Below are 23,750 nucleotides of genomic sequence, written 5' to 3'. Positions count from 1 at the left end.
TGGGCTTAAAGTGTTGGATCTAAGCTAAATGCTTCACCACTAAAAATGATAATGTTCAGGCAAGTACTGTATGTGTCTCGCTGCTCAGTGGGTATACAGGAGCAGAGACTGCTGTCATTTAATACGCACTCTGTGCCCAGACTAGCAATAGTTAACTGAGTGGCAAAGCATGAAATGTATGCCTCGCCCCTTAGTGTAAAGGTTGTGAGGTATACAATGTATGCCTTGCTGCTCAGTGTACAGGGATGGGGACTCCTGCCATTTTACAGGAGTCCCTGCTTTTTTTGTGTACTTTTGTGATAGCAGGGACTCCTGTCAAGTGATAGGATTCCCTGTTCCATTACGCGGAACAGCGAAGCATACATTATATGCTTTGCCGCTTAGTTTACAAGCGGTGCTTTTTGACAGGAGTCCCTGCCACCAGGAAAAGTACATAAAAAAGCAGAGACTCCTGTGAAATGGCCGGAGTCCCTGTAACTGTACACTGAGTGGCAATGCATACATCGTATTTTCTGCCGCTCAGTTAACAATTGCAGGTTAGCAAATGGCTGGTCAAAGATTTTTACTTAGCTTTTTTTGATTCTGTATGTTTTGCATCCAGTTGGGAGGTATACAATGTGTAGTGTACAGGAGCAGGGATCATGATTTCTTATTTATTTATTTATTTATTTATTTTTTGAGTTCCTGCTCCTGTACAAATCTGATGCTGAATCCAAATTAAATTTGATCAATTTGAGGTGAATATTCCCAAAATAGATTTCTGGAGGTTCCTATTAGATACTTCTCTATCTGAACAGTGTCAAAGGCGCAGATGTAACCCATGGCCAAGTGTGGGACTCTATACAAGCTTTATGGCATGCTTTTATGATAACTACGCCAATAAAGGATGCTCTATAGCACTATACAGTAGAAGAAATAAGCAACATTTAGCTTAACATAGAAAACGTTTGAATATTTAAAAATTTTGTAAGTTCTATAAAAGTTTTCTACATCTAATACTTTTGTATGTTTCAGAAACTTACCATAGTGACATGAGTAGTGAAGAAGAAACAGGTAATAGAGGGGGTAATAAATAAATAATGGCAGATAGAACTTTTATCTCTGTCTAAACCAGAGAGGAGCGGAGACAGGATTGGGCATGGCTGTGACATGATGCCACCGATGGCTTTCATTACCAGAGAATGACATGGTTGATCTATCCCTATGTGTTCTCTCCAAAAGACTCTGAAAAATAATTATCCGGGCCTGGAGGACAGATAGAAGTGACACAATCTCTGGCATCATCTTTAAGTGACTGCTGGGGAGCGCCATAGAAGGAGGTGACCTGCATCGAACAAAAGTCATTCTCTTTCTTAAGAGGATCTTGTAAATGAAAAGGTAAGTGAAGGACCCGTCACCTAATTATGGTGAGGAACAAGATAAGTCAAGATTGATTTAGAAGCAGGAAACAGCAGGATGGGGCGGTAGACAGGCGACTGGTAGTGGGCACCTGGTTGAAGATATGACATGTCTGAAGTGGCGATTGGATGCCTTGTTTTCATTTGGAGGAGCTTGTGTGGTAGGTGATGGCTGTCCGGTCACAGGGATGGTAGAGGGGGCTATCGTTCCCTCACCACATGCTCCTTGTCACTTAGGCCCCTGGAACCAGATCTCCGGCTCCACACAGTATGGGGCACACCCGGCTGTACAGTTCCTGGGAGGTGGTGTTTCTACTGGCAGATGTTGGTTGGCAGAGGTGTAACTTTTAGCTTCTGGGCCCCGATTCTGGGCCCTGATGCAAAATCTACAACAGGCTACAGCTACGCCCCTGTTGGTTGGCTTGGAGTGTAACATCAGCCATTGGCTCACAAGGGATCTCTCTCTCAGTACACAGCCGTGGTCATCTATGGAGTTGTCTCTATTCCACTGATGTACAACTGTCTTCTCTTTCTCTCTCTAGGTACCCAGCGGCAGGCCTCCAGAACCCAACCTCAAGTATGACAAATGCCGATGCACACACTACGTAAAACTCAATTTGCTGATTTGGAACCTAAAAATCCACTAATGTGTCTGGTTTTAGGTTTGACAGCTCTCTCTGTATAGTTTGGTCCCTCTCTGCGGGTACACAGCAACATTGGTCCTCCAGAACCCATCATCCTCAGGCATAAGGAGCACTGGTGCACATACTGGTCAACCTGTCCATGAACTATCATCCACTCTACACTGCAGGATGCTTAAAAGGGTATTCCAGGATTTTTTAAATTTATTTTATTTGACTATGCTACAGGGGCTGTAAAGTTAGTGTAGTTCATAATATAGTGTCTATACCTGTGTGAGACGGTGGTCTTGCAATTCTTCTGTGATTCTTACCCTAATATTTTTTTTTAACAGCATAAAAATTGACTGTCCTCTCAGGTTTTCCCAGGTTGCAGTGCGTCCGAGACATTACATCTCTAGTCAGGTGGTGACAGGGAGCCTGTCTGCTTCAATGGTTGGAGCGATCGTTGCGTGGGAGAGAGATCATTCTGCAACTAACAGCTGGAAGAACACTGGTTAGAAAACACTGGTCTTTTGAATGGAATGCTTTTGTGTTTCAATGAGTGAGGTGGCTGATGTGTGGGAGGGAGAAAAGTGACCTCACACTTACAAACAAGGAACTATGGGATTTGTAGTTGAAGAAGGAAACTCCAACAGGAAATAGCCAGTTCACAAAAAGATAGCCACAGCATTATGGTAATCTCACAACACAGCCATTTATCCCCAAGACAAGGACAGATCCTTTCTTAGCATGTCCATTACTGTCTGGCAGGTAGGTACTAAAATCACCTTATGCTGTATAACCCTTTTTAAAAAATCAAAGCCTCACCTAAAACCTAGTCTAGACAAGTCCTGTCTAGCCTAAGAGAATTTTCTTGCTCTCCTACAGCCCTGAAATGCAGAAAAATTGTCATTAAAAGTGAGTATAACCACAGTCATGTATCCATGGGAACATAAACTAAACAGACTAAATTAATCATGAAAACATTGTGCCCCAGCCCTAGTATTACCGCAACCTAGGAAGCAAAAGTGCAAAAGATAGTCCGTCAGTTTGTGATTTCAGTCTGAATGTTAATTTTTCTGTCTCTTCAGTACAAAAAAAAAACAACAACAAACAAAAAAAGATTTTTCTGAACGATGCAATGTTTTTCGCTTGTCAGGAACACCTAAGCTTAGATGCTGCTGTCAGAACGCATTTTCTCTTATTCACCACAAAGGCATTCACGTGAACATTGCCAGAAGGGAATAAGAAGGGGATGAGCAAAGTCACATCTAGTAGTGACCTATACAGACAAAGAAACTTCTACCCAACGCAAGCACAGGAGATAAGAACTTTCCGGATGTTCTGTCAACTACTGGCAATAAAAGTACAAAGCTCCATGTCATCAGGTTATTACAGCCGGCGGCACGGACTTCCTACAGGGCTGGTTCACACTATTTCTACATGGTGGAATGCCTAATATTTCTAGAGACTAACGTTAACAATTTGAAAAAATGTGTTTATTGTTATATCCATTGTAGTCTTTGGTTGTTATATGTAGTGTTGGTCGCAAATATTCGCATTTCAAATTAATGCAGGAATATTGCGAATATATTCACTATATATTCGAAATTCCCATTTTTTCCACGCGCATATGTAAATATTCGCATATGTGAATATTCGCATATAAGCATGTAAATATTCGTATGTGTGTGTTTTCGCATATGCGAATATTCACATGTATGAATATTCGCTTGTTTGCATATTCAGGTGAGCGAATATTTAGGGGTGTAAATATTCGCATATACGAATTTTCCGCGTGAATGAATATTCGTATGTATGTATCTTCAGATGAGCGAATATTTCGTTATGCGCTCACTTGTGTATGTGAATATTCGCACATGTGAACATTCACATATGCGAAATACGTACAGCATGATATTCGTACATACGAAAATCACCATATACGAATATTTAAAATTGCTATTTACATATGTGAATATTCGCATATGCGAAAATCCATGCAACAGATTGTGCGTGGATGCGAAACTCAATATATGCGTATATTTACATATGCGCATATTCGGGGAAAAAAAGTGGTTTTGAATAACCAATAACTACATTTCCATGGTTGTCAATATGGAGGGTAAAAGGGGTAAAATATAATAACCATGGTAGTCTAGTGTTGTTGTCAGTTAATATCTTATATCCTTGGAGGTCTAGAGGGGATGAGGGGTTAAAGGGGTACTCCACCCCTAGACATCTTATCCCCTATCCAAAGGAAAGGGGATAAGATGTCTGATCGCGGCGGTTCCCGCCACTAGGGACCCCCATGATAACCCTGCTGCACCTGGCGTTCCTTTAGAGCGTCGGATGCAGTGCAGGAAGCTCATGACATCACGGCCGCGCCCCGCTTGTGACATCAGGCCATGCCCTCTCAATGCAAGTCTATGGCAGGGGGCATGATGGCCGTTATGCCCCCTCCCATAGACTTGCATTAAGGGGGCGTGGCTGTGAAGTTACAAGCCTCCGCCCCGCATCGCCAGTCATCTGGCATGGAGCAAAGATGTCTGGGGTGCCGCAGCCAAGATAGGGGATAAGATGTCTAGGGGTGGAGTACCCCTTTAACACTTTGGCAGGAGCTGAAGAATAATAGAAGGGGGCAGAATCCTGGACCTCTACCCGAGGACCCAACAATCAGGACACCATTATTGTGAGGTCCACTGGCTCCTTGTCCTTCAGGAAACTTTCCACAGTAAAGAGAAGATAGGGAGCTAGAATATTGGTGGCACAGCTAAAAAGAGTAGGAACCATAGAAACTACTTGACCTCCCCAACCTGTAGAGTCCTTTTGGGTTCCAGCTGTTGGAAAGGGGGACAGTTTAGGAGCCATAGAAAGAGAGTAAGAATGAGTAAGCTGCAGTAGGGGAAAGAGAAATAATTTGGGGAAGTCGCTGATAGCCAAAAATGTTTTTATTAAAATGTTTAAGAATCAACACCTATGACTTGGATGTAATGTATGGCTCCAGTAACAGCCTTTACGCCCCAACGGGTGTGGACTTGCTGTGGTTCTTAGCGGTTTGGCTTTGGGACAAACTTTGGAGTGAAGTTTAAGTGTTCCCCTGGTTTTCACCCTCTATCCTGCTCCAGAATGCAGAAGATGAACTTCAGCCACAGGGTAGACACCAGGTCGCTACCAGGAAGAGTGGTTCAGGTTAAGTGGCAGAGGGATACAGGCAGGTGGGATTATGAGCTGATGCTATAGATGAAATTAGCACAGCAACAGAGTCAGATGAAGCAGAACTTACTTGGTGTATAGCTGAGCTGGAGACTTGTTAGAACAGCAGAGTTAAGGAGCTCAGATGCAGCCAGGTGTAGTATGCTTAAATGGCAGACATTGTGGTCAAAAGGCATGCACAGGAGAAGCAGACAGGAACAGAGAGATCAGGTTGAGGCCTGAGTCAGGAAAAAGACAAGGGGCAAACACAGGGACTCAGGACAGAAGCAGATCAAACACCTACACTGTAGAACCAATTGCTCAGACGCCACAGGAAGGTAGGAAGGCTCTCATATAGGTGGTGCCTGGCAGTGATTGGAGAAGGACAAAAATCAGATATGCCTACGGATCCTTAAATTGACAGCCCGTGCATTTGTGCTGCCCCCACGAGGTGCACCAGAAACTGTCTCCGTATGCGACAGTGCAGAAGAGGACATTTGGAGCCTGCAGCATGGAGGGAGAACTGAGCATGTGGCTCAGCCAAAGTAACCAGCGGGACATGCTGCTTGCCGGCGGCTACCAAACACCGGTTTTACAACAGTGTTATTTTCTGATAGTGATATTTTACTAAGTGTATAAGAAGCTATAAAGTCGAGCCCAGATTTTATGATATTACATGTGTTGGCATTGATAGATGAGCTGCAATGAAAGCCCACTAGATCCCAGACACTACTCAACAACCACGCGTAGCTATTTCACTATACCAAAAAATATATAGTGAAGCTTCAATCAAAAATGTCATCTGTCCGATACTATATATAAAGAGCCATGTGAGATCATACACGTCATGGTGGAGGACCAAGGTCTAGTCCTAGGCTTCTACCAAGTGTCATTTCCCTGTATACGAGCAAAGAACGATGATCTGGAAAGTTGAGGAGTGACACCTTGTTAGGAATGCCTGACGACAGATATGTCACGAGAGAATGGGAAGTGACAAGTGATGAGCAAATCCAGATGTCACTATACGCAGGTACGTGAGCCGGAATCCATATTTAGACCTGAAGCAACTAATTATCCCCTAAAGCCGACAGAACGGACGACACCAAGGCATCACATGTAGAGCGCTACACCCACTTCCTTTCATCTTCCTCATCCTGTACTGCCACACCATCCGTCCAAAAAAAATGTTTTGTCTCCTATTCAATATCTTGGTCCTTTGCTCACAGTTGACATATTTAAAGGAGAATCTACACAAGTTTTATATAAAAGCAGATTTAGAAATATGAAGTCTTGAATTTCGTTACAAGAAGAGAATGAAAAGAGCTCCCCAAACCAACTATGACTGTAATGTACCTTGGTAGTGTGGTAGTACTGGAAAAGGTCTGATAAGGACACTGCAACTGGTAAATACTATAATACAGTTTTATAGTGTCTTATGCCAACATGCACTGGGATGACAGCCATGCAGATCAATTTGATGCAGTGTGGGACGCAAGGTCTAAATACTGACAGGCTAACCCGTGACCCCTTTAACCTCTGCATCAATGCTGGCAGCATTCATACATCTATTTTCAAAAGACAACCTCTGCATATGACGCTGAGTATGTACACTCAAATTCTTTGGTGAAGCCTGTTCCCAACTTGCTTCAGCTTATAATAACCTAGGCCATTTGTATCTTGAGCAACAACAATTTTTTTCAGATCCTCGGAAAGCTTCCAGTGACCAGTATAGAGTGTGAGAGTGATAACACCAAATTTAAGACACCTGCTCCTCATTCATACCTGAGACCTTGTAACGCTAACAAGTCACATGGCACAGGGAAGGGAAAATGGCTAATTGGGGCCAAACCATCAGTCTGTTGGTCTAAAACCCTGCAGATTTATAGAATTTCTAACACCGGTGCTAAAGTTACAAGAAGAGACTGAGAAAAGCTCCTCATACCAACTATGGCTGTAATGTGCTCTAATATAGTGTTGAGCGGCATAGGCCATATTCGAATTCGCGAATATTCGCGAATATATGGACGAATATTCGTCATATATTCGCGAATATTCGCATATTCGTTATATCCTCGTTTTATTTTCGCGTATGCGAAAATACACATATGTGAACATTCGCGTATGCGAACATTAGCATGTGCTAATTTTCGCACGTCAGTCTCACACAGTAGTATTACAGCCTTCTTTACACCACACAAGCTGGAAGCAGAGAGGGGTGATCACTGTGATGTGTACTGTGAAGAAAAAAAAACGAATATTCGTAATTACGAATATATAGCGCTATATTCGCAAAATTCGCGAATTCGCGCATATGCGATATTCGCGAATAATATTCGAATTGCGATAATTCGCGAGCAACACTACTCTAATAGTGTAGTAGCACTTGTAGTAGCAGATTTTTGTCTACACACAGGCGAAGGTGCATTTTGGTGCCCTTTTGGAAGCTCCTGGGCAAAGCAGAATATTGTCCATCCTCCCGCAGCCTGTGAGTATAAGAGAATGGTGATGTATATAGTGTATGCATTGCCGGTCACCTGTAGTAGATAATGCTGGCAGGCAGGTAGATAGTGCTGGTAGGTAATGGCTGTAGGAAGATAGATAGTGGGGGTAGATAATGCTGGTAGGTAGATAGAGCAGGTAGGTAGGTAGATAGAGCAGGTAGGAGTGCAGGCAGGTAGACACGGGTACAGGCAGGTAGATAGGTGTGCATAATAATAGTGCAGGCAGGTAGGTAGAAAAGTGTGCGGGGAGGTAAGTAGATTGGTGGGCAGGCAGGTAGGTAGATAAGTGATTGGCTGCAATGTCCCCTACAATTTGGCATGTTTCCTGCCGGAAAGGTAGGTAGGTAGGTAGGTAGATAGAGCAGGTAGGAGTGCAGGCAGGTAGACACGGGTACAGGCAGGTAGATAGGTGTGCATAATAATAGTGCAGGCAGGTAGGTAGAAAAGTGTGCAGGGAGGTAAGTAGATTGGTGGGCAGGCAGGTAGGTAGATAAGTGATTGGCTGCAATGTCCCCTACAATTTAGCATGTTTCCTGCCGGAAAGGTAGGTAGGTAGATAGAGCAGGTAGAAGTGCATGCAGGTAGACACCGGTACAGGCAGGTACATAGGTGTGCATAATAATAGTGCAGGCAGGTAGGTAGAAAAGTGTGCAGGGAGGTAAGTAGATTGGTGGGCAGGCAGGTAGGTAGATAAGTGATTGGCTGCAATGTCCCCTACAATTTGGCATGTTTCCTGCCGGAGATCTGGGTCCTTATTGGATTAGGGGGGCTATTATTAGTTGGACTGGCCTAGAGCAATGTTTCCCAACCAGCCTTCGGCTGTCCGGGCATGCTGGGAGATGAGCGCATACTGGTTGGGCTACACTGTGCTAGACCAGTCTGACCATTATAATCATAATAATAGAAAGTGCAGGCAGGTAGGCAGGTAGTACATAGTGAAGATAGGTAGTTGTGCATGAAGGGAAGTAGATTGGTGTACAGGTAGGTAGGTAGATAGGTGTGCAGGCAGGTAGTTAGGTACGTAGGTGTGCAGGTAAGTAGATAGATGTGCAGACAGGTGGGTAGAAAAGTGTGAAGGCCTACACAGTGTAGGCATGCAGACATACAGGTAATCCATAATCCCCCTACAAAATAAAAACCCCACTCACCTTACCTACGGTCCCACACTGACACGAGGGACCTCCTCCTACAGCCCAGGACATCTCTTCGGCAGTAGCACCGCCCAGGTACAGCACAGGAGCGGGGATTCATGTTCCCCCTCCTACACATGGTGATGTGTTCATCGTACGCATGATCACCCCTTTTTTTTTTAGAGGGGGGGGGCCTTAACTGCCTAGCGTCAGCTCTGGTCTGATAAGGACAGTGCAACTAGTAAATGCTATAATAAAATGTAATAGTATTTTTATTATAGACTGCTCAAAAAATTAAGGGAACACTAAGATAACACGTCCTAGATCTGAATGAATGAACTAATCGTATGAAATACTTTGGTCTTTACATAGTTGAATGCGCTGACAACAAAATCACACAAAAATTATCAATGGAAATCAAATGTATCAACCCATGGAGGTCTGGATATGGAGTCACACTCAAAATCACAGTGGAAAACCACACTACAGGCTGATCCAACGTTATGTAATGTCCTTAAAACAAGTCACAATGAGGCTCAGTAGTGTGTGTGGCCTCCACGTGCCCGTATGACCTCCCTACAATGCCTGGGCATGCTCCTGATGAGGTGGCGGATGGTCTCCTGAGGGATGTCCTCCCAGACCTGGACTAAAGCATTCGCCAACTCCTGGACAGTCTGTGGTGGATCGAGCGAGACATGATGTCCCAGATGTGCTCAATCGGATTCAGGTCTGGGGAACGGGCGGCCAGTCCATAGCATTAATGCCTTCCTCTTGCAGGAACTGCTGACACACTCCAGCCACATGAGGTCTAGCATTGTCTTGTATTAGGGTACGTTCACACTGAGGAATTGGAGAGGAATTTCCACGAGTAATTCTGCCCACTTTTTCCTCTCCAATTCATTCAGCAGTGAAATCCCCATAGAGTTGTACAGAATTTCTGCCCCTCAGTTCACACTGAGGAATTTCCTCAAGCAGAATTCTGACAAGGAAGTCTGTTCCGCTTGAAGAAAGAACATATTCTTTCTTTTAGGCGGAATCAGCGTCGTTCTCCCATAGAGATCAATGTTATATATATTTTTTGAGTCAGAAGCATTTCCACGCGGAATCCGCGCGGAATTGGTGCGGAATGCGCACGGAATTTCCACATGAAAAAAGTTCTGCACCAATTCCGTGCGAAATTCCGTGCAAAATCTCTGTGAGTTCTTGTGGAAAAGTAACAATATTTTGAGGCAGAAATTTCTGCTTGATTTCCGCCCCAATTCCTCAGTGTGAACATACCCTTGGGAGGAACCCAGGGCCAACAGCACCAGCATATGGTCTCACAAGGGGTCTGAGGATCTCATCTCGGTACCTAATGGCAGTCAGGCTACCTCTGTAAAGCACATGGAGGGCTGTGCGGCCCCCCCAAAGAAATGCCACCCCACACCATTACTGACCTGCCGCCAAACCGATCATGCTGGAGGATGTTGCAGGGAGCAGAACGTTCTCCACGGCGTCTCCAGACTCTGTCACATCTGTCACATGTGCTCAGTGTGAACCTGCTTTCATCTGTAAAGAGCACAGAGTGCCAGTGGTGAATTTGCCAATCTTGGTGTTCTCTGGCAAATGCCAAACGTCCTGCACGGTGTTGGGCTGTAAGCACAACCCCCACCTGTGGATATTGGGCCCTCATACCACCCTCATGGAGTCTGTTTCTGACCGTTTGAGTGGACACATGCACATTTGTGGCCTGCTGGAGGTCATTTTGCAGAGCTCTGGCAGTGCTCCTCCTGCTCCTCCTTGTACAAAGTCTGAGGTAGGGGCCCTGCTTCTGGGTTGTTGCCCTCCTACGGCCTCCTCCCCGTCTACTGATGTACTGGCCTGTCTCCTGGTAGCGCCTCCATGCTCTGGACACTACGCTGACAGACACAGCAAACCTTCTTGCCCCAGCTCGCATTGATGTGCCATCCTGGATGAGCTGCACTACCTGAGCCACTTGTGTGGGTTGTAGACTCCGTCTCATGCTACCACTAGAGTGAAAGCACCGCCAGCATTCAAAAGTGACCAAAACATCAGCCAGGAAGCATAGGAACTAAGAAGTGGACTGTGGTCACCACTTGCAGAACCACTCCTTTATTGGGGGTGTCTTGCTAATTGCCTATAATTTCCACCTGTTGTCTGTTCCATGTGAAATTGATTGTCAATCAGTGTTGTTCCTGAGTGGACAGTGGGATTTCGTAGAAGTGTCATTGACTTGGACTTACACTGTGATGTTTAAGTGTTCCCTTTATTTTTTTTGAGCAGTGTACTTAATTCTGTTCCTATGTTTCCCATTAATAATAATCTTTGGTTCCCTAACACAGGGCTATAAGTAGAAGCATATTTAGGGACATTTCCTAGACAGTCTAGACAGGGCTGGTGCTCACTGTAGTAAGAGATAGATGGATGAGAGTTCAGGGACAGAATCTGCACCAGCAATCCTAATGCTTGACAGTGTTAGGTTCGGAAGCCCTCTGCTGCTGGGCACCTAAAGACAGGGGTATATAGATATATATGTAGTTTTACAACAGCTGGAGGCACTAGAATTGCATCAGCCCGGAAACATGTGTCACTGATGACATCACCGGTTGGATAAGTTCTCATAAAAGGAAGGTGATGACTATTCCTAAGCGCTATTATTAGTCCGTTCCAACTTTTGACAAAAAAAAAACCTCATCACTGCTCCGTCTCGGCACCTATAATTACAACGTTCTGCATGTAATCAATCTCTAACAAAGGTCTAATCAACAAAGTGGCAATCACCAAGCCTCCCCGATCCACCAGGTTCTACCCCCAGAATGGGAGGAATTAGCCTGAGAGGCTCCGCGCAGATGTACCCGCTCTTGGTAACGAAGCAATCAATTTCCTCTTTGATAACGATGTTAATTACCTTTTTTTTTTTTTTTTCGATCGCCTGTAATCTGGAATAAAATTACATTTTATCGCTAAAAGTGTTTTTTTAATCTTCTGTGGAGTCAAATCAGGACCATCAGATGTGCGATCTTCAGCATCACGGCATATAACAAAAATACATTATATAGGATTCAAATGGATTAAAGAAGAGGTCCCCAACCCAGGGTACAAAGACCACCAACATGTAGATGCAAATCTACAGTGTTTCCATGGCAACATGCTACGACCAAATCCCCAATGTAGTCTCATACTACGGTCACAAATTGTCCAATACTCCTCGCTACCAGAATGTGGGTTTAAGGGGTTATCCATCATAAGGGGATTTTAGTACTTACCTAATAGACAGTAATAGACATGCTTACCAAGGATCTGTGCTTGTGTTAGTGGTAAGTAGTTGTGTCCTGAGTTTCCCATAATGCTGCTGGCTTGTTTGTGTGAACTAGCCATTTCCTGTTACTGTGCCCTCCCTCCAACCACAGTCCCCAAGATCCCTCTTTCCTAGGTGGGAGGTGAATTATCTCCCTCCCACATATCAACCTCCCTACCCATTGCAGCACAGCTAGGCTCCCTTCCATTTTGTGCTTGAAACTACAGTTCCCTGAAGGCCTGTGGAGAATGATCTCCCTTCCACCCAGCAGTCGCTCCACCCATTGAATCACAGACAGGCTCCCTTTGAACACCTGATTAGTGATGTAATGTCTCTGGCCACACTGCAACATGGGAAAGGCCTGAGACACCATAAATTTTGTATGCTGCTAAAAATGAACATCCGAGGCAAAGATCACATAAGATTTGTGAGACCAGCCATCAAACAGGTACAGACACTATATTGTAAACTACACTAACTTTACATGAAAAAACTTTAAATGAAAAAAATGAAAATCCCGAAATATCCCTTTAAGGGTATGGGCACATATGGTGGACATTCTGCTGATTCAGTGAATAGATTTTCCATGTAGGAAATCCTAAGAGTTTACTCATCGAAATGTCAAAAAAAAACCTTGTGTGGAGTTCGGCATTCTGTGCGGGGGCTGCTGCTCCAGTCTCGGAAACCTCTGAGTTTCCGGGACTGGAGATGTGATGTCATGCCACGCCCCCTCCATTTGTGTCTATGGGAGGGGGCATGACATCACGAGTGGGCGTGGTGGAACGTCACGTCTCCAGTCCTGGAAACTCAAGAGGTTTCCGAGACTGGAGCAGCAGCCCGGCATAGAATGGCACCACCGGGTACTGCACGGAGATGGCGGGGGTAATAGTGGCGGGCCCCCCGTGATCAGACATCTTATCTTTGGATAGGGGATAAGATGTGTATGGGCGGAATACCCCTTTAAGAGACAAATAGAAGAAGGGTTTGTTTGTAGTCTGTAGCCATGTAGACACATAGATATGCGTAGGAACTGTAGACACAAAACAGAGATTTTTGCACCACCTGATTTTCAACGTTGCTTCATATAAAGTGTACCTGTCATATGACAGAAAATACTGCTTCTATATGAAATTCTCTAGGCTCACAAATCCCTCTGTTCTGCTGCTCCCTCATTCTGACATCCACTGGACAAGAAGGGGCATGTCCAAGGCAAGCACTGAGCTCGATCTCACTCACCATGCCTTTGCTTCCTCTCTGAGTCTGCTGTGCTGGGTGTATTCATCCAATCACTGCAGGCTGCTCTTTCTGAATCACTGCTGCTTTCATGCTGAAGTCTGATAGGACAGGAGTGAGCACCGAGGAGTGCTAGTCCAGTCCTCATTTATTGGACTTTGTCCCTGCCTGTGCTTCAGATGGGACCAAGATGATGATGCAGCCGGACAGGATAATGTTCTGGATGGTATGGGGACCCCTAGTGGTCTTTTTATAAGCTATGATTTCTATAATAAGGAGACATTTTTCTATGAAGTATATTAGAAAGGTTAATGTTTTGCCAAGATATATAATATATTTTTGATTCTGACAGAACCCATTAAAGTGCATTAGAATAATTATAACAAAAAGGTTGTAGAGACAGGCATTGCCCTGAGGCCGCGACCGTATAATTATCTCAGATTAGATAATCGTGTGTAATTTATTGATGCTTTTTTTTTTTTTGCTGCTGTGTCCCAGAGGTCATTGGGTTCCTGATAACTAATAGCGGTAAAGTTAATGCCAATTTCTCACTTACAGTCCGTCCACAACATTATACTAAGTCACTGACTTTTAGAGGATTTGTTTTTTATAATCCATGTTGCTAAATGTACCCAAAAACTCCTGTTTAAAGGGGATGTACAGAATAGGATAAAAAATACCCACTCTTTTCCTTCTATAGGTAGGTATCAAGTGGGGAAGTATGGAGTGGAGCTAAGCTCACTCTATAATCAGCATGTGTCAGCTGCTATCTGCAGCTGACACCCGCCACCTGTGACCACAGATGACACCTAAAAAGTTACATTACAGGTGCCGGGTGTTCTAAAGCTTTTTGCAAGATCATAGAAAACTATCGGCGGTACTCCTTATCGCTCCTACTTGCGGCACAGCTCATCTTTCATCTCAGAAAAAATGTAAAGTGCAGGGAAGAGGAGGGCAGTAGGAAACCTAAACACACGTATTCACTTGTGGTGATCTGGAGAAACATGGTCTAGGTTTATTAGGTAAAGAGCATGCTCAAGAGGGGGCCCATTAGACCACCAACAGGTGACATCCATTCGGGCCACACCTAGCAAGATGCTTTACCAGATGACACAGTAAAGTGTGGCAAGTTTTAACCTATGAACAAATATACAAATATTGAAGTTGTCTACTTAGAACACAGGACATCTTTTTATACCCATCTATTGATCTATTTATACCCAGAACTGTATCTAGAGATGAGCAAATTTTTTTTAAAATTCGATTTGGCAGATTCGCCGAATTAAAAAAAAAAATTGATTCGATCCGAATAAATTCTGGGCGAATTTTTATTAGTAATATATTTTAAAATGTGTTTAATAACGTGTGTATGTGTGTTTCACTTTTTTTTCTCTATTTTTTTTACTTTTTTGAGGAAGTACTACTACTCCCATGATGGGAGTAGTAGTACCTGTGCTAATAGACAGATCACCCTGACACCCACTGCGATCGTCCTGAATAATGTATAGATGCGGACGACTTTCTCGCATCTAGATAGGACGATCGCATCGGGTGTCAGGAGTGACACTTGCTGTCATCTGTCCTTAACTGCAGGTACTACTGCTCCCAACATGGAGCACACTCTGCTCCATGCTGGGAGCTGTAGTACCTGCATTAATAGACAGATCGCAGCGAGTGTGACTTCTGACACCCAAGGCGATCGTCCTGTATAATGTATAGATGCGGCCGACTCTTCTCTGGTCCCACTGTAGTATGAGCATATTCCGTATATATACCTATTATCCATATTTCCCGCAGAGAGCTGTGATTGGCTGGAACCATCTGGCCAATCACAGCTCTCTGAGGGAAATATGAATAAGTGATGTGAATTCTATAGTGCAGAGTTGCAAGCACAGGAGAAAGCCAATCCATCTTTGCAATAGTATCTATAACAAGGGGGCATCCTCTTCGTCTAGAGGAATGAAGGTTTCTACACCAGCACAGACGGGGGTTCTTTACTGTAAGAGCAGTGAGACTGTGGAATTCTCTGCCTGAGGAGGTGGTCATGGTGAACTCTGTAAAAGAGTTCAAAAGGGGTCTGGATGGATTTTTGGAGAATAATAACATTACAAGTTATGGATTCTAGATCTATAGGGACAGAAGGTTGATCCAGGGATTTTTGTATTGGTGTCTAGTGTTGAGCGGCATAGGCCATATTCGAATTCGCGATATTTCGCGAATATATGGACGAATATTTGTCATATATTTGCTAAATTCGCATATTCGTAGACTTTGCGTTTTATTTTCGCATATGCAAAAATTAACATATAAAAATTTGCATATGCGAAAATGCGCACGCCAGTCTCACACAGTAGTATTAGAGCCTTCTTTACACCACACAAGCTGGAAGCAGAGAGGGGTGATCACTGTGATGTGTACTGTAAAAAAAATAAATAAAAAGAATATTTGTAATTACGAATATATAGTGCTATATTCGCGAATATTCGCGAATATGAGATATTCGCGAATAAAATCGCATTGCGAATATTCGCGAGCAACACTATTGGTGTCATGAAGGAATTTTTACCTCTAGTATGAGTTTTTTTTTTTTTTTTTTTTTTTGCCTTCCTCTGGATCAACTCAGTAGGGAATCATTAGGGTTATAGTTTTTTTTTATCAACTGGTGCCCAAAAGTTAAACAGTTTTGTAAATTACTTCTATTAAAAAATCTTAATCCTTCCATTACTTATCAGATGCTGTATGCTCCAGAGGAAGTTGAGTTGTTCTTTTCTGTCTGACCACAGTGCTCTCTTCTGCCACCTTTGTCCATGTCAGAAACTGTCCAGAGCAGGAGAGGTTTGCTATGGGGATTTGCTTTTACTCTGGACAGTTCCTGGCACAGACAGAGGTGTCAGCAGAGAGCACTGTGGTCAGACAGAAAAGAACTATACAACTTTGTAGTATACAGCAGTGCATGAACATAAATAGCAATTTTCACTCGCTGTTCTGCATACAAATTCAACATTAACTCTCAGTAAATACCATAGAGAATGTAGGTGGTTTTGATACACAACAGGATGATTATATACTGTATATATGATTAGATAAGTGTGGATGACGGGCAGTCACGAAGCTCGAAGATGACAAGAAAACCATCAAGAACCAAACAGGAAAAAAGTGGAAAGGATTAAAAGTAACAATAAAAGGAAAATTGATGGCAGGCAGGGTTAATGGGAAATGATGAGGAGTCGGCAAAGGTCCTTGAGGAGGTCAACAGGAGGTCCCCTCGGCCAAGATTTGACTGAGGAGAAAGTGATAAAAGAAATTATCAAGGCTACTGGGGAAATAAATAATCCAATAAATAACAGTTTATGACCTGGATCCTAAACCTTTACATTGTTCAATCTGTCAAAACTGTCAGGAAAATAAGATCTGTCGGCATTTCTGTGAATTCGATGGAACAGATGGTCGGCTCGACCCTCAGAGGCCCGGCTAAATGTTAACCAGGATAATGGCAGATGGGAGTAAGGGATCGTTCATACTAGGGGACTGACACTTCATTACTGAGATTAATAGCCAAAGTGAAAGAGGCCCCCCTATCCCCCCGATAAAAATAAAAACACCATTACATAAAGCAGAACTGAGACAAGCAGTAGATTGAGCAGGCAGCTGCCTAGGGCACCACTGAACTGGTGGACAATGCTCATCATCTTAAAGTCAACCTCCTGAACTGCAATGAGAAATCAAATACAGGATCAGCTGCCATGTATAATACTACTGTATGTCTTTCTATATAGCAGAGGGGCCAATGGAGCCCTCTTAATTGCCCAGGTGCAATTGTAGGTGTGTAGATGTTGCCCAGGTATAGGACATCTGTGAAAGGACTGCGGCTTGTGGTCCTAAAATTGTCAAGGTTGTGGTCATCCACAGGATTATCCCATGCTCTGTGGGCTGGCACACTAAAAGTGAGCTGCACAGGTTTTGTTGATACTAATGTTTCCCTTGGGGCCCATGCTGTATAGTGTTCTGCCTAATGGTATGTGGGGTGCCCTTGATGTTATGGTGTAGAAAGCAAAACACTGGAGTAGTGAAGTATAGAGCAGCCTTTACTGAATAAAGTTACTATTTCACAGAAATGGAGGCACAGTCTATACAAAGAATAGGTATGGGTGGAGCAGAGGTTACCCTTTATGATGTATAGTAGAATGCTTGGGCCCCTGGACATCTAGACTTCGTTCTTGCCCACACTGTAGCACCCACCAAAGTCTCTCTCTTTCCTGAGGGATATGATGCAAGTGGTTGGCTCCCAGTGAATCCTAAAAAGTGTCTTTATATTTTGAGCTGCAATTCCCACTGAGGGGTGCAGGTTCATTGAGAATATGTAGACTGAGAAGCCAACTGGTTCCTAGGCCAGGCCTGAGGACCTAAAATAGGTTATGGGGCGCATGTACATGTTCTCCACAGACTTTGTATTATCCTCTTTATCCACACCTTCTTTTCCGTTTTCTTTCTTCCTCAGAAGGTAGATTTACCACAATAAGTCAGATTCTTCCCCGTTAGCTTTTTAGACCCAAACAATACCTAACTGTGTGCCTTACTTACAGAAAGAGAAAAGAGAGTGCTTACTTAATGTTCTCAATGTAATATTACTGAGCATCTTCAGAGAGACCATTCCCCAAGAGGGCTAACCAAAGTTTAAGGGGACGCAAGAGGGATAACTACTATGTGGGGGACACAAAGGGGGCAAAATACTGTGTGGGGCACACAAAGAGGGATACATACTATGTGGGTGGGCATAAATGGGGCTAAAATCTATGTGGGGGCACAAATGGGGCTAGTCATTGTGTGGGGGCCACAAAGTAGTGCTAACTACTGTGTGGAGGCAAATAGGAGAGCCATTATATTGAGTGGGGGCCATATTATTGAGTGAGGACATAAAGGATTCACTATCACAGTTTGGTGGGAATGATAAGAAATGTGAAAAGCAGGAGAGCAGTCCTCAAGTGTAATGGACAGGTGGGAACAAAGAGGTATATGTCCTAATATTGTAGACTTATTTCCAAAGTTAATAAATCTTATGCAGCTCTACTGAATGCAGCTCTTGATGTGAATGGAGCATAAGACTTAAATTAACAATACTCAACAAAGCTTAAATTAATTTGAGTGCAGGAGCAGATGATAACTTGGGGAATTACCAGCAAAACAGTGAAATAAAATGATGTGTTTGATACACTGGAGGAAATGTTTCCTAAATGAACGCTGTTGGGAATGTCTGAAATGAATGGTGTTGTTTGTGGTAGGGTAAACTCCATGTGCCATTGTAGGCTCGGCTGCGTAATTGCCTGGCGCTACATTTCAGACCTTAATTCATATTTCAGACCTAAATGCTTCGGGGCCTAATTAGTGAAAGTGAAATGACTATTTATTCTGTAGTCATTTGGCTTAGTAAGAGGCAGTTCCCAGCTACCAGTTCACACTAGGAAGAACTGTCTGTAGTCAAAAATTAAGGCACAATTAAACAGTTTAGCCTGCAGAGTTTTAATAAGCCAAACAGGCAGCGCTGAGTGGCAGAGATTTGTCTGGCGGTGCCCGATCAGCTGCAGATATTTACAAGGTGGCCGGCACTGTTCCTGTAGGGTAATATTGATAGGGATGCCCCTTATGTTTCTAATGACTGATCATGATCAATATACTAATACTAAAATGCCATTGCTGCTGGAAAAATATATCTGTTCCCTACCCTTTAACCCATATACATCAGAATGCTATCTGCTCACAACTTCGAATTGAGACCTTGCCATGACGCCATGCAGCAGTTGAAAGACAAAATATCTGACAAACAGAGAACTTCTGCCAAGAAATCAATGGACACTAGATATGCTAATATATACGGACACAAAAGTTGAACAACCAATCAAAATGTAACATGCTAATTCTGATGATATAACTAACCCTCCCTTCTTCCAAATGTAAAAACCAAATTTACTTCCTGTAATAAAGGAGAACTCCCTGGGATACCAAGGAGGGAACTCATACCAACCTGGCCTGGTGTGAATTTTCTTACGTCGACACTCGGAAAAAATAGTACAGCGGTAGTCCCTCACAGATTAAGGCCGCACAATAACCAATCCTTAACAGTATCCTCCGACCTGTGTCTCTTCGGCTGCTGCAAAACTACAATACCAATCGTGCCCTGACAGTCGGGTGTTGTAGACCTACAACAGCCAGAGAGTCATAGGTTGAGGAACAGCACTAACTACAAAGATGCCCCTTTATGGAGGAAACAATCCTACTATGACTTAAAGGGGTACTCCGCTGCTCAGCGTTTGGAACAAACTGTTCCGAACGCTGGAGCCGGAACCGGCATCTCGTGACGTCATAGCCCGCCCCCTCAATGCAAGTCTATGGGAGGCGGCGTGACGGCTGTCGCGCCCCCTCCCAAGACTTGCATTGAGGGGGCGGGGCTATGACATCACAAGCTCCCGTCACTGGCTCCAGCGTTCGGAACATTTTGTTAAGTCATAGTAGGATTGTTTCCTTTAAGGGGATTATTCACCATAAGATGATTTTAGTACTTATCTGCCAGATATTAATGGACATGCTTAGGAAGGATCCGTGCTTGTCTTGGGGCTGAATTGCTGTCTTGTGAGTCCACTATAGCACTGCAGCTTTCTTTTTATGAAATGGTTATTTCCTGTTGGGTTTCCCCCCTCCAACTACAAGTCCCAGGATCCCTTGTTTGTAAGTGTGAGGTCACTTTTCTCCCTCCCACACATCAGCCACCCTACCCATTGAAGCACACCTGGGACACTTTCCTGCAGCCCTGTGGAGAATGATCTTCCCCATCCAGCAGTCGCTTCGCCAATTGAAGGAGACAGGCTCCCTTTCAACCTCTCTAGCCGCACCTCAACCTAGGCAAACCTGAGACGACACTCATTTTGTATACTGTTAAAAATAAACATGGGGCAAAGATCACGTAAGAATTGCAAGACCAGCCATCAAACACAGGTACAGACATTATATTATGAACTGCACTAACATTACAGCCCCTGTAGCTCAGTCAAATTTAAAAAAGAAATCCTGAAATACCCTTTAAGCAGAGAGGAATAATAATGTGGAAACCTAAAGATGGAGATAGGACCTAGGCAGAAGACAAAACTTTCTAAAATGCCATTGATATGATCATCAGGGGTCAAAACTGAGTTAAAAAAAAGGTTGACCGAGGTTGAAGGTTGACCGAATAATGCGCAAAGGTCTATTGTAAGGAAATAATATGGCATGACAACTGGTTCTACCTTCACATAGTCACTTTCATGAAGCAAATAATTGTTATGACATCATGTCTATGAAATTTATCTATGGACAGTGCAGAAAATGGAGAGGAACCAACGCATCTGACTACACAGTTACTTATGTAACCACCAATGATTCACTTGCTCTTTATTATGATCAGTTGTGTCCCTGTTCCTAGACCCTTACAAGGAACCATGAACGTGACCTTCACACTAACCCTCTCTCTTTCCTGTTATGGTTTCCCAGCCCTGTTTAGGTTCCCAAATTTAATGGGGTAATTCACCCCTAGACATCTTATCCTGTATCCTAAGGATAGGGTATATGATGTCCGATTGCAGGGGTCTAGCCCCTGGGGACCCCTGCAATCTCCCTGCTGCACTCGGCATTCGTTTAGAGCATTGGGTGCAGCTCCGGAGGCTCGTGACGTCACGGCCACGCCCCGCTTGTGAATTCATGACCACGCCCCCTCAATGCCAGTCTATGGGAGGGGGCGTGACGGCCGTCACGCCCCCTCCCATAGACTTGCATTAAGGGGGTGTGGCTGTGATGTCACAAGCCTCCACCCTGCATCGCCAGTCATCTGGCACAGAGCAAAGTTGCCTCACGATGTCTGGGGTGCCGCAGCCAAGATTTGCAGGGGTCCCCAGTGTCGGGACCCCATGATTAGATATCTTATCCCCTATCACGCCCCCTCCCGTAGGCTTGCATTGAGGGGCGGAGCGTGACGTCACACGAAGGCAGAGACTTCACACGCCGCCGGCCCTGCGGTCGACCGTAATCAGACCCGGAGCGAACACGCTCCGGGGGCTGATTACAAACGGGGTGCCGCGTGCATGATCCCGGGCGTCCCCAGCTGCGGGACTCCCGCGATCAGGCATCTTATCCCCTATCCTTTGGATAGGAGATAAGATGTGTAAGCACCGGAGTACCCCTTTAAGGGACCTGAGAATAATTTTTTTTGATATTTTCAGTTAGAGCCCGCTGTGAAAGCGCCAGGGGATAAGGAAGTTTTTTCTGTACAGGAGGAACCGTTATTGGTTTCTTAATAAAGAGTGATAATAAAAGGAAGATTATTTCGAAAATATATCGGGCACTGAGAAATGTAGAGGATAAAAAGGGAAGGCACGGTGGGAGGAACCAATGGGAGAAGGAGTTAGGGGTAATAAATGAAGACGATTGGAAAGACATTTGGAAATGGGGTAAGAGGAGTATAGTAAATAGAAATCACAGAGTGACACAGTTTTTCATAAATAATAGATTATATTATACACCGAAAAAGGAAAAATATATAGTTGTCCTAAATGGGGGGAAATAGAGTTGGATTTCGCCCATATGTATTATAAATGTTCCAAAGTTCAAAATGTATGGAATGAAGGTCTAAAGGAAATAGAGAAAAGAATGAAAATGAAGGTGATAGATAACCCCCCTAGTATGGTTGTTAGGAATGGTGGAACCAACTAATTATAAAGCGTTGATTGCCAAATTGATGTTTATTTTAAGAGTGATGATATCTAGGAAATGGATGGGAAAGGAAAAGTCTGGAGTGGGCGAACAAAGAGTTTTAACCTAGAGTTTTGGCAAGCGGTAAAAGTCGGAGGCTTGAAAAAATGTCATCGAATTTGGGATGGATAGAGATAATGCCAGTAGTGGAAAGAAATGGTTTGGTTGATGTCTTAAGATAAAAAAAAAAATTTGTTTTGTTTTTCTTTTCTTCCCAGTGCCATCGGGGGAGGGAGGTGGGTCGAAAAAGGAGAATTAAACCTTTTCTATATAGTATATTGTGGATGTGTTAATAAGGTTTATGTAATGCTCGGAGGCCTGCACCCTTTTCAAAGGCCAGAATTAACACTTTTCAGCTGCTGCCGCACAGTCAGAAATTTTCTGCCTGGAATTCTGGGGCAGGAGTCTGCGCCTTTTGTAGGGCTGCATTTGTGCCAAAATTACAAACTTGCGTGCCACAATTGATCATTTTGGCGCAACTACGCTCCATTTGACGCAAAAAAACATGCATAAAATCACACATTGCAACACCAATATTGATACATACCCCCCAAAGCCCCTAGAAAAACAGAACTTACTGCCCAGCACAAATTTTGAAGGCTCCCTCTATGATACTTACTCCCCTGGAAAATTAACAATTTCAGCCTAAATGTATGCCCACTTTCCAACCCCTTGCAGGCAAAATCTGCCAAGTGACTAGTCCTCCTCCCTGTTCATGATGGTTTTCCACCTTTGTTTATGTTACCAATCACCATAGTCAGGGACATTGTAAACACCTAAGCTGGCCCCACTTACTTGCCCCATAGCAACCCTAAGGACATATACTGTATTTTTCGCCGTATAAGACGCACTTTTTCTTCCCCAAAACTGGAGGGGAAAAGTCGGTGCGTCTTATACGGCGAATACACACCTATCGCGGCGGTCCCTGCGGCCATCAACGGCCGGGACCCACAGCTAATACAGGACATCATCGATCGCGGTGATGCCCTGTATTAACCCTTCAGACGCGGCGATCAAAGCTGACCGCCGCGTCTGAAGGGAAAGTGACACTAACCCGGTTGTTCAGTCAGGCTGTTCGGGACCGCCGCGATTTCACCGCGGCGGTCCGGAACAGCCCGACTGAATAGCCGGGTTAATGCTTACAGGACACCGGGGGGGACCTTACCTGCCTCCTCGGTGTCTTCTCTGTTCACGGATCCCCTGTATGGCCGGCGCTCTCCTTCCTCGTCATCACGTCGTCGCGTACGTGCGTCGGCGTGCGTAACGACGTGATGGCAGCAACGGAGAGCGAGGATACCCGGCCAGCAGCAGAGCGTTCCGTTCCGGAGCGATGGGGACGCGGCGACAGAGCGACATCTAGGGCAGCAGTGACGGGTCCGGAGCGGCGGGGATACGTGAGTATTACCTCCTCCTGCAGTGGACTTCAATCTGCGGACCTCCAGATGTTGCAAAACTACAACTCCCAGCATGCCCGGACAGCCAACGGCTGTCCGGGCATGCTGGGAGTTGTAGTTTTGCAACATCTGGAGGTCCGCAGATTGAAGACCACTATTGGGTTCAAAATCTTTATTTTTTTTAGATTTTGCCCCTAAAAATTGGGTGCG

The sequence above is a fragment of the Hyla sarda genome, chromosome 4, assembly GCF_029499605.1.
Source record: "Hyla sarda isolate aHylSar1 chromosome 4, aHylSar1.hap1, whole genome shotgun sequence".
In the NCBI taxonomy this organism is placed as follows: domain Eukaryota; kingdom Metazoa; phylum Chordata; class Amphibia; order Anura; family Hylidae; genus Hyla; species Hyla sarda.
This window is presented reverse-complemented; position numbering follows the sequence as displayed.